At 35.0% G+C, this 15,034-nt stretch overlaps 2 protein-coding genes across 7 annotated transcripts in view; one reads left to right on the forward strand and one right to left on the reverse strand.

Moving 5' to 3' along the window:
• Positions 1-15,034, reverse strand: part of mtd (TLD domain-containing protein mustard) — a 112,754-nt gene that overhangs the window by 76,141 nt on the left and 21,579 nt on the right. The window lies entirely within an intron of this gene.
• Positions 1-15,034, forward strand: part of LOC145740594 (uncharacterized) — a 216,316-nt gene that overhangs the window by 53,556 nt on the left and 147,726 nt on the right. The gene's annotated exons all lie outside the window — the stretch shown is intronic.

Below are 15,034 nucleotides of genomic sequence, written 5' to 3' on the forward strand. Positions count from 1 at the left end.
ACTGTCATAGATGCGGAAACGAAAGAGACTGTAATGTCAGTTCCTGCATATGTTACCAGCTAGTTCAATCAGAGTATAAAGAACACTTTTCCGCAAAAAAAAAAAATCACACTAAATCGTTGGAAACGTAGGATTTCATTGCAGTTGATAGTTGCAAACATTATCATCAGAACCAAACGAAACCAGGTCAACACATTCGCAAACCAGCCCAGATAAGATGAGTAGCTAAGTAAATTAATTGTTATGTGGTGTTATCAGAAGTAATGGGACCACAACATTTGACAAATAGAGAGCACACCTCATCATCGTCACCTTTAAGTGATCATGAAATCATTTAAAAAAAAAGTATACCTACTTATGAAAAATCAAACCAAATTACAATAACGTCACAAATTTGAAAATATTGGTGCCGACGTGAAATCAAAGACGTATTTTGGCGTCAGTAACTACTAGATTGTTTACAGTGTCTATCTCATTTTTACTCATTCTAACAAAACAAGATAGCCAATGTCACTACAGCTTAAAACTCAGGTTACTTCCACCAAAAATACGCATCAACGACCAACAAACGTCCCCAGACGTTTATAAGTGTTTTTATGTAAACTTTCTGCTTTGGATGTGTGGTAGTACTTTTGGTAGACAATAGCAATTTCCTCTTCGTGTCTGACAATCGAGTGACAAATACTTAAATATAGCTTAACAATAATTATTCATTCAATGTATTGAACTACTGTGACATTCATGCAGATTAAAAAAATGAAATAGAACACAGGTTGGTTTTTCACCTGCATTTTTGGCCCACCTATCGGTTTTTAGTCAAAAAACCTTTCTACCTAAACATTTTACTTTCTCATTATTTTTGTGAGAGACGACTCGACAGTAAACTCCTCAGTCCTGAAGAACACACGTTTGGCGAAGTCTATGAGAACATTATAGGGTCTCTGACAGAAGCCACACAAGAGGCAATAGGAATAAAGAAGAACAGCACCAACAAGAAACATTGGTGGAATGGGGAGATAGAGACAATGGTTCAAGAAAAAAAACAAAAATATCTGAAATGGCTAACTACAAAAAATGAAGAAGACCTTGAAGGGTACAAATATATTAAAAGGCAACTAAGAGCGCAAATTAACAGAGCAAAAAACGAGTCTTGGGATAGGAAGTGTGAAGAAATTAACAGCTATATAGGAGGAAGAAAATGTTCAGAAGTATGGAAATTTATATCAACTGTCAAGAACCCAGGAAAAGACGGAGCGAACATTCAAGTGATTAAACCCGAAGAATGGTTAAAACACTACAAAGACCTACTTCAGGATGTACAAGGAGAGGAAGTTGAGGTATCTGAGGAAACAGTGAGAAAAGCTGTTATGAACCTTAAACCAGATAAATCTAGCGGTCCAGAAGGAATATATTCCGAAATGTTAAAATATGGAACTCGAAAGCTCTTTAGAAATTTAACAGTTATTATTAATAAGTGCTTGAACGGACATTCCGTCCCTAAGGAATGGAAAATAGCTGTCATCTCCTCCATTCACAAAAAAGGAAATAAACTGGACTGCAATAACTATCGAGGCATCTCGGTTACAAGCACATTGAGCAGACTATATGGTAGAATTTTACGTGATCTCATTGAAGAGGATTATAAAGGAAAAGAAGAGGAAGAACACTGCGGTTTCAGAGCAGGAAGATCATGTACAGACAACGTGTTTACTCTAAAACAAGTTATAGAGAAGAGAAGAGAAGAGAGCTAGAAACTTGGAAACGCACCTAGCATTTGTTGACCTACAAAAAGCCTACGATACAGTCCCAGTATCAAAACTATGGAGGGTCTTAGAGCAATCCAACATTAATCACACCTACGTAACAGCCCTTAAAGAACTATATAGGGAATCAAAATCAAGAATTAGGGTAGGCAAATGTGTCACTGAAGAGCTTATGGTGAATAAAGGATTGCGTCAAGGATGCTGTGTCTCCCCCACTCTTTTTAAAATATACATAGCGATGGCACTAAAAAACAGGAAAAGAAAGGCCCAGGGAATGGGAATAGAAATTGATGATAGTTGCTTGTTTACCCTACAGTTCGCAGACGACCAAGTCATAGTAGCCAATGATAAAGAGGATGTGCAGTACATGATGCGAAAGCTAATAGAGGAATACAGAGAATGGGGCTTAACAGTCAACATAGCCAAGACAAAGTATCTATGTGTGGGAACTCAGGACGGAAACTTGGAACTGGACAATGGCCAAGAAATCCTTCAGTGTCAGGAATATGAATATCTGGGCATTACATTCGACAACACAGGAACAGATGTAAAAGAAATCGGAAAGCGAATAGTCAAAGCCAAAAAAGTAAACGGAGCTCTGAATGGAATCCTATGGAGCAAAGAAATAACCAAGAAACGGAAATTTAATATCTATGAGGCAATGGTAAAAAGCACCCTCCTATATGGATCAGAAACCTGGAGAATTTCAGATAGACACAAGAAAAGAGTTGAGGCAGTTGAAATGGATGCAATTAGGAGATCGATGCGCATTTCACGAAGAGAAAGAATAAGAAACGACATCATAAAACAACGGATGGGAATAGAAGACGCAATAACACAGGATATCGAAAACAAGCAACTTACGTGGTACGGACACGTGGAAAGAATGTCAAATACCCGATGGCCTAAAAGAATACTTCATTGGCAACCAACAAGCAGAAGAAAACGAGGAAGGCCAAAACAGGAGTGGCAGAAAACCATGCATAAATGCATGAGTGAGAGAAATCTAACACCTGAAGATTGTGAAGACCGAAGAGGCTGGAAATTAGGTGTCGGACAACGTCGAAAGACGTTCTAAACCGGCCTATATATATATATATTATTTTTGTGAAACGACCAAGGCAAAGCTGGGAAATGGTAAATAACAAACACAGGTAAATGTACAATCTCCGTAGCATGTACAAGCAAATACCTCTAGACCAATAATAGCATGATCTTAACAGTTGTGATGACACCATTACAGAATAAAATGACGTTAAGCTGGTGAAAAGACACGTCTGTCTTTACTCAAACCACAACAGTTAACCTGCAAATGCGTTGGATAATTGGTGCCTTCGGAAGTGACTGATGATCAAAAGATCATGAGTTTAAGCTTAATCATCATTTATACCAATAAAAAGCGGAGTAAGACAGAGATGTGTTTTATCACCCCTGTTGTTCAAGCAGAGAACATATTTTGCGATGCTTTATATAGCAGGACAGAGGGAGTAAAGATAGGTGGCAAAATTATAAACCACGTAAGGTACGCAGATGATACTGCCATCATTGCAGAAAACATGGAAGACTCTAGGTAGAATAAACTTAGAACCAATTTCGTTTACAATCAACGGACACAACATTCAAATGGCATCACATTTCAAATATTTGAGTAGCTAACTGAACGGATTTAAATGGCACGTAGGGCATTCAGTAAATGAAAACCAACTCTTACTAATAGAAATCTCACATTTCAAGCGCGGTTAATAACACTATGCTGTTATGTATGGAGTATCTTTTTGTACGGAAGTTGACATCATGAATAAAATAGAAGCGTTTTAGATGTAAGTGGTATCGGAGACTCCTCAAGATCCTGTGCACTGCACATACCAGTAATAAAAAGATACTCAAGCAACTGAATAAGGATAGAGAACTTCCGAACATCATAAAAGCAAGACAGATTAGTTATTTCGGGCATTATCGGTCCATCAGCCGATCCTGCCATCCTTGGGAAAAGTGGCAGAAGTTATCATCCTCAGGAGGCTAAAGGAGCAAGAAGAGGACCTGCACGTCATCCCCGACGAGCAATTTGGATTCCGGAAAATACTATCAACGTAACTCCAAGTCCTGAAGATAACCGAGTACATCACGGAAGGGTTCAACAGGAAAGAAGCGACAGGAGCCGGGCTGCTAGACGTTTCCAAGGCCTTCGACAAAGTTTGGCACAGAGGACTTCTAATCAAGATGCTGGATGCCGGCTTTTCAGTCAGCCTGGTAAAACTAATTAGATCTTTTCTTTCAGATTATCAGGGAAATGGAAGCAGGAATGCCGCAAGGTGCAGTACTGTCGCCATTTCTCTAGAACATTTATATTTCAGATCCACGCAGCGGACCAGCTTAGCGCTCTACGCGGATGACACTGCGATCATGGCCCCGAGCAGGAGCGGCCGAAGATGACCCGATACCTTCAAGAGGAGACCACAGCATTGGAGAAATGGTACCAGGATGTTAATCTGGTCAATCCTGTTAATTTTTAGGATCGACTAGTGAATTCAAATCATTAATCCGATATGTTTATATCGCTCCTACTAATAGACACTTCGGTTTAGATTATTTTTTTTTAGAATGAATCTGCTAGTCAGAATCGAAAAGAAAAATCTTGTCAATTTATCTGTCAGTTCCGCTTAACTCAACATTTACTAGTTAAAACGTATAAAGAGAGTGATATGAAAAAGAAAATTAACATTCCCCACTAAACTATTAAGATTACAATGAGATTTGGGATTTCGATCCGTATTATGTAAAGCAAACTAAATCATTGCTGAATACCATTATATTAGCTGATTAATAAAGCTAAATGAAAAGTCATCCAAAAACTCCGTCCATCGACCTATAAAATATGTTATATGTAGGCTACAAGATAATAGTACAGTTTTCAATTTGTCCGATGATTGAAATCTGGTTGGTGACCGGCGTTTTCTCGGTTGATGCAAATTGGTTGCAGACAAAAGGTACTGCCCACGCTTGCGCCCGTAGAATATCGAGGGAGGGCCTTAATTTTAAACCCGTCTGACCTTAAGATCGTGTGGTCACGGCCTAAAGCGAAGGTTTTCTCCATAATGCTGTGGGCGACAAGTCAGATGAATTTTCTTATTCACTTATTCACTGGCGTTGCTGCTTGTCGTGTACCCAATAATAAGTCAACGATACAATCTCGGTTGTTTACAATCAATTCCGCGTGAAACACGGCATAGCATATCAGGTGATCTTGAGAACGCAGATCAGTTGGTACTAACCAAACTTCTTTAGGTGAAACAAAATGAATGTTAACTAACTACTAAAATAAATTTGTTTGAATTGAATATTTCGAAGGACAGCTTTAATTGATACATCATACAATGTGGTTGTTTGTCTCCAATCTCCAATTGATTAATCCAATATTGTGATCAAAAAAATATTTGTCAACTTTTATCGATTAACTCGTTCAGGAAATCAACAATCCGAAATTAAAAACATTAGGAAAATCAGTTTAGTCAATAAGAGTATTTTACTTTTGAAAGATTAGGAAATTGAGGTTTGGTAAAAAATTAGATTTTATCATTTGATATGAAAGTATATGAGTGCAAAAGTATGATTTTTGAGCGTTACTTCTTCTTCTTCTTCTCAGCCCGTATTTATCCACTCCTGGATGTAGGCCTCTTCCAAATCCCTCCACGCCTTTCTATTTCTAGCAGTCCGGGTCCAATTCGGTCCTGCTTTCCTGCTAACATTCTGGATATCGTCTAGCCATCGTCTCTGGGGCCTACCAATGTTCCGTTTGGTCTCTCTTGGGCGCCAAACTAGTGAGTGATTCCTATCATAACCCTCTCCATTGCTCGTTGAGTGGTTTGCAGTTTATTGGCAAGATTTCGGGTAATTGTCATTGCCTCTAGTCCATATGTGAGAACCGGCATCACGCAGGCATCAAACACTCTCCTTTTGAGGAAATTCACTAGATTTTAAGATAAATCCTAGTCTGCCAAAGGCTGCCCAGGAGAGGCCTATTCTTCTTGTGATTTCAGAAGATTGATTTTCTTTGCCAAGTTGAATTTTGTGGCCTAAGTAACTAATTCCGAGACAACCTTCAGGGGTTGGTCGTTAACGGTCACCTGGATGTCTTCTGTACTCATGATCTTTGTTTTGTTCTTCATTTCAAGTCCAATTTGCAGCGATGCTTGATGAAGCTCCCGAAGCATGTTTTTCAGCTCTTCACCTGTGCTGGCAACGACCACAATATCGTCGGCAAATCGTAAATGGTTTAGACGCTCTCCATCGATATTAATCCCGTTCTCTTGCCAGTCAAGCTTTTTGAAGACTCCTCCAGGAAAGGGTCAAAAGTTTTGGTGAGATGGTGTCTCCTTGCCTTACTCCTCTTTTGATTGGAATACTGTCGGTTTTTAACTCATCATCTATTTTTACATGAATGGAAGTGTTATTATAGATTTGTTTGATGAGGTTTGAGTATCTAGAGTCGATTCCTGCATTGTTTAGGGATTCTAGAATCTAGAACTGACAGAATCAAAAGCCTTTTGGTAGTCGAGAAAGGCCAAATGGAGGGTTATATTATATTCTGTGGCTTTTTCAATAAAAGTGCGAAGTGTCTGAAGGTGGTCGATAGTACTAAACCCCTTACGAAATCCCGCTTGTTCGACTTTTGACTTTTGACATTGCTTCTGGCTCTGACGTCCCAATTGTGGTTAGGTTGACTTTTGTATTTGGAGGGTTATTTTCAAAACTAGAGCGTTGCTGTGCTGTTTTAATGATGTTTGATAGAGAAGGATACCTACAACTACACTAGTCGGAAAACGGCACAAAACGATAAAAATAAAAAGATAAATATTTAAAAGTTTTGTTCTATTAAAGTTGTGCAGAAGGTAGAAAAATTTAAAAGGAAGAATGTCAACTGCACTGTAGCACATAACCTTAGTTTAGAGTTTAAAAAAATTTAATGTAAAAGCAAAAGGCCATTGGAACTGATGAAAACAAATATCTGATCTTGTCAGATAATAAAGCCAAAAAATCTTGCGCAACGTTGCCAAGAACATCAAAAAAGGATTAGTAGCGGTTAGGGGTTAGGTTAGGTTGAGTTAACAAAATACTTCAATAATAAAGGGAAGCATCCTCACTTACTACGTCATCCTGGCGGGCTTTTTAAATAATGCAGTTTTCCATACAATTTTTTCGGATTTAAAGTATTAGAGTATTTCCAAAAATAACAAAATACAGGTACATATTATTTGGTTGATTGGTTTTTTTTAAATATAAATTAAAAAAAAAATGGAAAATCCCATTAAAACTAAATAAACTGCTCCATACAAAGATCGCAGCAATGTTCATATTTTTGATCTGAGAATGAGTCGTATAAACTATTTTTGTTTTGGATAATTAAAACATTTTGTCACGTGTGTGATGGTGAAATGGATTTTCACTAATAACAAGTAATTCTGGATTAAGTAATTATGATTACGATTATATTAATATGATTAATATTAAAACCTTGATCTGTTTCGCAAGATTTAGCTAATCTATCAATAAAAATTGAAGCTGGTGAGGGCACAGTGTGATAATTTGTTTACAAATGTAAGGTTTTCAAATAAGTAGCATGCTTTCTGCTTCCAGGCAGCATGTCGCACGTTGCTTACTACTTTGGTATGAAAGCCCACTAAGAGCTACAGAGTCGATTAAATGGGGAAAGTTTTAAAGAATTTTATGAGAAACTTATTCCCGGTTTCCAGATTAAATTATCTTAAATTATCCTTCCCGGAAAATTGAGAAAACGTCAGAGGCTGCATTTTAAGCACTCATTAACAAAGCCAAAGAGAGTTTTGAAACTAAGACATTATTAAGGCACTTTTTTACGTAGAACACGATGACGTAATTAGAAAAAATCTATCGTCATTGGTTTCCGAGATATGGATGATAACTTTGTAAATTCTTGTGGTCGCCATCTTGAATTTTTGCATTTTTGAAAAACGCTTAAAAATGCTTTTCCATGATGTACTTGATGATGGTATTATTTAGTTCCAAAATTTCCCAATACATGTAGAACCAATTTGGTACACACTGTCCTACCAGGAAAATGATTTGTCCAGTATTCTAAATATTGAAGATGTTTATGTTTAGTAGCCATTTTCATAAAAGACAAATCAACAATAAAAAAAAAAAAGAAAAATGTAAACTTGACAATGTTTAAACATCTGATAAAACGTATCAAATTTTAACTTTGTACAGAGAAAAACCTTGGCCTTAATTTACATTTCATCAAAGAAAGTAAACTCAACTTTTATTAGTTAAATCCCACTAATCAGATTTTGTTAAAACATGTTTCGTAGAATCTATTATTTCGCCAAAACATCGACCTAGATACGCCAGACTAACCTAATAAAGCACAAGACTGTCTTAATAATCGTCCCAATTCGAACGGATGTTGATAAAAATAAAAATGTAATTGGAATTTAGTAATGACACTTTACAAACTCGTTACCGCTGGAAGTTCCGAAGTCCTAAATACCCGATTTAGTTCACCTACTAATTAAAGATTTGTTTTAATCGCAATTTATACTCAATAGCCGGAATGTTTGATAGCGGATTTTAAACGATTATTTGAATTGAAGCTTTAGAACGCTCACTTTTTTTTCAAATCTGGTTTGAAGTTAATTTCAGCAAACTAATCGTAAAACTAATATTTACGATCTTCCCACAGAATTGGCCAAAAATTACAGCCAAATCACCCATAAATAATGCACGCTGTTGGTTGTTACGTTGGTGTAAGGGCGGATGATTTAAAAATTACACATCCGATTTGATATTATTACTAGGAGTTGAAATTTTGGAAAAATATACATAAAATATCCAATTTTGTCAAGATTTATAGCATCCACGAGTTAATCACTACGACAAACTGTGAATACAATTTACGCCATTAAAACGGAAATATAAAACAGACGTGGTTGATTGAGAAAACAGTAACCTAAATTTTAATAAGTTGCCAATTTTCCAAATTTTTAATAGCAAATTATTAAGATGACTTGACCTAACCTCTGGAAACTGCACCTTCAAAGCCCATTTTAATAACAAAGTATTTATAATAATGATAACCGGAAACACTAATTTGTTAACGTTATGAACTGCGCCAAAAAAAACAACACAAAGTATGATTCAAAATGTCATCTTGGCTATTATCTAAGGTCATTTTTATTTAACCTTTTTTAATTGAATTAATGTGTGAAAATCAGTCAGAATTTTAAATGACTCACTCAGCCTTAAATTGTCTTTTACCATATTTGAGATCTACAGGGTGTTTCAAGTATTAGTCGAGAACATGAATCGAAATAAAGGGTGATTTAGCAAGAATTAATTTATCATAAATTTATTTACAAAAACATATGCAGCATCTGCCAAACTAATTTTGTTTTTCTATTCAAGTACTCACGAAAAAAATCAAAAGAGAATTAGGTACATTTAAAGAACGACATTAATTATCAAATAATAATATCAAAATGCTCTTCAGATATTGGCAAAACTGTTTACATTTCGATTAAAACTTGTTCACACTGCATCTCGAAAAGAAATATTTGTTTAAACAGCTTTTCTTATTAATTAAAATCGTTGTCGTTCCTTTTTTGGGGTTTTTTAATTAAAATTTTGGTGGTCATACAGGGTGCCTAATAAAATTGACAGTGTCGGTTTATTATAAATTACCTAATTTGGTTTGATTTTTCTTATACCAGGGTGTTATATGCTACTTAAAATTCAACTTTGTCCATAAACATGCACCAACAGTAACAATGCAGTGAAAATATTTCGACCTTTGCAGGTTTCTGACTTGAACATAAGGTGATAAATCAAAAAAATAATACCGGTACAGTTTAAACTTAAACCGACGATTAAGTGTACTATCGTAAATCAATTTATTATACGACTTAGGTAGAACGCGATCACATGCGTTGCTACTTTAAACAAGTTTACACTTTTATTATAATTACCATACGAACTGGGGTTAAAAACATTTCGAACAATATTTTTTAAAGCTAATTTGAGTTGCAGTAAATCGATTAAGTCGCAGCTTTTGTTCGATCGAACAAAAGATAACCAAAGTAATGAAGTCTACAGGTGGCAGAGAGAAACACAATGAAAGACGAATTTATAGCAGGGCGAATTAATTCATCATCGTTCGTGAATTAATAAACGCGCAAAAAACTTTCTGGAAGATGTTTTTCCTTAAAGTATTTAAAGGTTAACGAAAAACATTCGACTCAAAATAAACATCCCAGAAATTTATTTTTTACCGATATAACGAATGATTTTTGAAACAATATTGACTTTGTAAATATCGGATGTTTTTCTGAGAGTCATTATGGTGAATCGTTAAAATTTAAAGTCGTAAATTTCGGACGATAAATATTAAAAATATAAGATTTTGTCCATTGAAACTCACTAGGAAAATAGTTATTTTTGTACCGAGGGCGTAAAAGTGGTTTACGCCAGAGGTGCAAACAACATTTATAATTAAATAATTATATTTTTAACTTTTAAGGTAGATAAGTATCACTTTAGTCATCCCGTATGTTGATTTATTTCACTTATGATTTATTTGCTGGTGTTATTGTTGAAAAAGTGAAGAAAGTCATTATGGTATAGCAGCCAGATCAATTTAATGTTGCTAAGACAATAATAAAAAAAGCATTTGCTTGTCAAAAATTATTGATTGTCAGTCTTCAAGTATCTCATATAAGAAGAACCTATTCCGACGAAAATAATGGCAAATTTAGCTGAACTCGAGGAAACAGCCAGTAAAATATGCCTTCAGTTGTTGCCAAAAAAGTCAAGAAATAAAGATTTTGTTAAATGGTGTGATCTAAGGCAAGTGACGTGCATAAATGAAAGTGCTGTGTTGGTTTATTTCAATGAAAGAAGCCAGATTTTGAAGCCTTCAACGTTATGGTCAGTCTACTCAATGTTGAATGAAGTCATGTCATGTCATGTCAGTCAGTGCTCAATGAAGTCGACAATAATTGTTTATAGAGACATCGACATCAGTAAGTTCCCGAAAGTGATCGCATTTCTAAAACGACGTTCGGAAGGATATATACCGAAGAAGTCCAGTATCTTTACGAGGGAGGAAATCCAGAGATTTTTTGCAACTGCTCCAGATGAAAGCTATTTGCTCCATAAGGTTGTTATGAGCTTCGGGATTGCAGGAGCTTGCAGAAGAGAGGAGTTGACGAATTACTGTTTGGTGATGTTACCATTATGGACTCATCTATTTTGGTACAACTGCGTCAAACAAAAACGAAGATTCCAAGAATATTCACTATTGTAGACTGCAATAACGGAGACAGTTTGAATTTCTTGACAGTGACGAAGAAATTTATAGCACTGAGACCAAAATCTGCCAATAATCTGCGCTTTTTCTTATCATATAAGAAAGGAAAATGCTCTATGCAACCCGTTGGGAAAAATACTATGGGTAAGCTACCCAGTGTAGTAGCAAAGTATTTGAAGTTGCCAAATCCGGAGGGCTATACCAGACATTGCTTTCGGCGTTCTTCCGCAACTTTATTAGCAGATTCAGGAGCAGACCTTTTGGCTGTAAAGCTTCATGGAGGTTGGCGCTCGTCGAGTGTAGCTGAAGGTTACATTGAAGAGTCGGTGCAGAATAAAATTAAGATAGCCAGATGAATTGTAAGTTCCACTTCCACGGATGCTTCTGGCGCCACAAAAGAGGTTGCAGTCATGCAGGAAAGCGGATCGATTGAGAAAAGCTTTCCCGGTGTAAACGTTTCCAATTGTAATAATTTTACTTTTGGCATAACATTGAATAAGTAGTAAAGGTTTCGTTGTTATTGGGTTATTTATAATAATATTAAAATTTGGTTTAAAATAAAAACTCTGCTGAGCGTTTTTTTTTAATGGGCGTAAAAGTGCTATTTTACGCCCACTACTTTATTAGCACAAATTTCTTTAGAGAAAACATCGACATTTTGGTGACTGCTAATATACAAGCAAATTTAGTTAGATATATAAAATATTAGGTGAAGCACCGCCCTCTGTACAAGAAAGCCAAGAAGGTGCATGCCAAAAATTCCAATATGGCCGAAATATGGGATTGACAGTTTGCATTTGTTTGTATTGTGGAAATTGAGTTTTTGGATGATTAAATTAATTTTTAAAGTTTAAAGTCAAGACTTGGGATTACTTGCCAAAGTAATTTTTGTTTGCTATTATATATTGTTGTTTATATGTTTGTTGTTCTAGTGAAAGTGTAGTTTGTGTTCATTTTATTGTGTTATCACTATTGTTATTGTTCCTTCATTGTTCTATAATTTGTGGTTGGTTTTTTAACTTAGACCCTGCTCGAACCCAACAGTGGTTGAAAGCTTTGAACCGGAATGATTTTACTCCAACTTGTGTTGTACTCAGTGGTAAGTACAATATGCTTTCTCATTCAGTAAACTTATTGCCTCTTACATACATTGGTATGTGACTTATGTGAGTTACATTTTGAGGCCGCCTGCATTTTGAGAGCAACAAAGGTTTACTCTGAAGAAACAGGACAGCATTGGCACATTTACATTTTAAAAGAAAGGTCTTGGTAATAATATAAAACCCATTTACCAGTTTTGCTTACCTAGATTCAAGGATTTCCAAATTTTCTTTGATTGAGCAGTTTTTACATTAGTTTGTTGTACTTTCCAAGACAAAGGGTTCTAACCAAACTTGCTTTGGCTGGACTTTATTGGATATAAAAAGCCATATCTATACATATCTGGATCAGGAATGAAGCGTTCTTTGATTTTTCACTCACAACTTCTAATCAACTACACGAAAAAATTAAAAAAAACATATTTTCTACTGCATCTCCATAGGTTTGTGTACAAAAAAAAATTCGATAACGCCGCCATTAAAATGACATTCTAGGCTTTCTTGTAAAGAAGGCGGTGGGTGAAGGTGTTATAGCAAAAATACTTGTAAACTGCTTGTCAATTGAAACGCCCTAAATTTTTTGGGTATTTAAATGTAAAATAAAAATTATTTTGAAGAGAAAAATCTAGTCTAGTTTGAAATACTTTATCGTTCATCGAGAAGATATTCCAGCTTGTGAGTTTCTAAATTAACCTGGTTTATACAAAATGGTTTATAAATTACAAAACATATTTCGCAAACATTCTTCTTGGACAATGAGACTTGAAAGTAACTAAATAATTAAAACTGCATCTGCCAATCTCCTGTCAAAACAGCTTGAATACCTGATACATTGAAAGTATGTATAAAAAGCATTGTTTACTTAGATTGTTTAATAATCAATTTTGGGACAATGACAACCTCAAACTTCGGTTCGTACTTTCACTTTTCGAATAGGGTCAACACTTACTATTTTTAGAATACTTTGATGGGTTTAACGTTTCGTAAGTCTAATTTATTGTTGAATCCAAAACCATTAGCTGCAACAAAAATTAATTTTATAATCGTCTTGTAGATCCGATGGACAAATTATACGACCACAAGTCTTTGAACCGGGAACGAGCACACACAATGTCGAACCACATTCGATAAACGTTTTTCAATAATTACGAACGATTTGCATGCACGCATACACTTTTGATTGCCACTTTATAAACGCATATAATAAACATGCCCGGTACATTCCAATAACCCATCCAATTACCATAACCGAACCAGATAAACGCCATTGGCATTCGGGCTGGGTTCCGCGACGTCTATGGCAAACCGTAACTTCCGCAATTCTTTGCTTTAGGACAATGGAATGTTTGTTCGAGCTTTAATTTGGTTGTATGAGTAAATTTATTTGGTGTTACATTATTTAAGGAAGAAAGTGAGATCGTACAGGGTGTTCGTTACTGAAGATTCAATCATCCAGTTTTAAAAAACATTTCTAGAATTAACTGCTGAAAATGTACCATTTGATAGCCAATCAAAAAATAAGTTGACTTGCATTGTGTCATTTTTCTGAAAAACGTTTCCTAAGGAAGATACAGTCCTCCAAATTTCAATTTAAAAAATCGTTTTATAGTTTAAAACTGAACATTCAAGACCTGTGAAAGTCCAAATTTGTACTGAATAGTCTAAAAACTTGCTTTTTACTACTAGGAATGGTCTTATGATTCGCTTTCTAAGACTGCCATCCTGGTTGAGTGTCTGAAACTGGCATTCAAGAACTAAAAAAAGTCCGGAAATCAAGACAAAGACTGTATTGTGCATGAAACTCATTTTTCACTACTAAAAATAATATAAAAGTTGACTTTTAATGCTAGAACTGACTTTACTAGGACTAAAGAGAGTCCAAAAGTATATTTTCAAGACTTTAATTGGTGTACAACTGAATTTTCTGGACTGGACAACAAGTCTAGAAGTAAATTACATTTTCGGACTATTTTATTTCTAAAAATTAGTTCTCAAGACTATAATTGTAGCATTTTGTTAGCAAAATTTTTTACTTTTATTACTGAAGAAACTTGACTTTTGGAAATAGTCTTAAACTCGATTTTTCAGTCTTAAAAAGCACTAAAAACAGTCTGAATTTCTTAGAGATGCTACAATTTATTGCACCTATTAGTGTAGAAGTCAATTTAATAGTGAAGAAGCTTGAAATAACATTTTCAAGACTATGGTCAGTGGACAAACTGGTTTTTAGCCCTGATAAGTCAAAAACTTTGTAAAGATAGTCTTGAAACTCGATTTTCCAAGCTGAAAGCAGTTTTAAAGCACTAAAATTAGTCCAGAATTCGAAGAAAATGAAAAGCAAAGTAAAAAGCACGAAAAGTTCGTTTTCAAGACAAATTTCATGAATCTAATGTCAATGTCCTGCATCTAAGACTATTTTCAAGACTAAAATATTGAAATTTGTCTTCAAATTATGAAAACTTACTTCAAATGCAAATTTTAAGCTTCTGATGTCACTTTTCATTATTCAGTCACATTTTGGGGTTTTAATATATGAATTTGTAGTAACAAGTTCTTGAAAAAATAGTTTTTATGTCTACAAGTCAATTTTTAGTATTAAAGTCTCTCGATTTGCATGAAAACTGGTTACAAACACAATTTTTAAGCTTCTGAAATTTTTATCTTTTCTAATTCAATTTTCAAAACTAAAGTCTTTTAGTTTGTCTGGAAACTATGAAAACTGGCTACAATAATATTTTTTAAACTTCTTAAGTGAATTTTTCGTTTCCAAGACAATTTTTAAGTTGGGTTGGGTTAGTTTTGGGTCTTTGACCGTAATATCGTGTAATAAA

This window comes from Ips typographus, linkage group LG2 (assembly GCF_016097725.1).
Source record: "Ips typographus isolate SLU linkage group LG2, UJ_Ityp_2.0, whole genome shotgun sequence".
Taxonomy (NCBI): Eukaryota; Metazoa; Arthropoda; class Insecta; order Coleoptera; family Curculionidae; genus Ips; species Ips typographus.